The sequence below is a fragment of the Fragaria vesca genome, linkage group LG6 (assembly GCF_000184155.1).
Source record: "Fragaria vesca subsp. vesca linkage group LG6, FraVesHawaii_1.0, whole genome shotgun sequence".
NCBI lineage: Eukaryota > Viridiplantae > Streptophyta > Magnoliopsida > Rosales > Rosaceae > Fragaria > Fragaria vesca.
The window spans coordinates 25,583,573-25,584,650 of record NC_020496.1 but is presented as its reverse complement, the minus strand read 5'-3'; positions in this window follow the sequence as shown (position 1 = coordinate 25,584,650).

The following is a 1,078-nucleotide window of genomic DNA, read 5'->3' as shown; positions in this document are numbered from 1 at the left end:
AGGGCTCTCAACCCTAACCCAAACCAGGCACCAATCTAGGAAGGTCATCGCCGCCGCCACCCCGTTTTCCCCATCAGGCTCCCCGTTGATCCAACGCACCACACCACGACCTTACCTGGACTGCCATTTCAATGTCGACGACCTGAGCTTCCCGTCGGAGTGCAAAACCTCTGTAACCCAAATCTTAACAGTCCTCAGTCCGCACCCATGACAACTCCCTCTCTCAACCCACCACCATCGCCCTAACCAAGGCTTGACCATCGCCTGGTCCCATTTAATCTTGTCCGACGATGACGTCAGAAGACGCAGCCATCAGACGGAGCTAGGGATGGCAATGGGTAGGGTAGGGTCAGGGGATCAAAATACCATACCCGTACCCTTTTTCATTCCTCATCTCCGTACCCGCCCCATTCCCTGTAATTAGATAATAGGGATTCTCCGTCCCCATCCCCTTTGGGGATTACGTTCCCATACCCGCCCCGATTCCCGTTAACAATTATATAAATAATTAATTTTTTAAAAATAATTATGAAATATAGAAATATGAAAATAAAATTAAATACATATATAAATAAGTTTCTTGATTCAATCCAACAAAAACGAATACAAGTTTCGATTAAAAAGAAAGTTTCTATAAATATTCATTAAGAGAATCATAGTAAAAAAATTATTACAAAAGAGTTTACATGAATATCTATTAATAAATAATATATATTAAAAAAATATATATAACAAATTGTATTTAATAATATTTCCAACCTAATGGGTAGGATGATGACGAATATCAAAATACCATACCCATCCCATACCCGATTCAAAAATCCGAATACTGAGGATCCCCATACCTGTCACCCGTTTATCCCCGTATATCTCCCCGGTTAAGGTCGAATACCCGTGAGTACCCTACCCGCTGGGGATTATTACCATCCCTAGACGGGAATTAAAGTTTGAAGTGTTAGGGTTTACTTAAAGTTTTACGGAGCCTAATGAGTCATTATGAAAGTAACCAATATGTATACCAAACACCAATTAAGATAAATGATCAAGCAACGAAAGCCACAATCTTTTTCTTTGAACC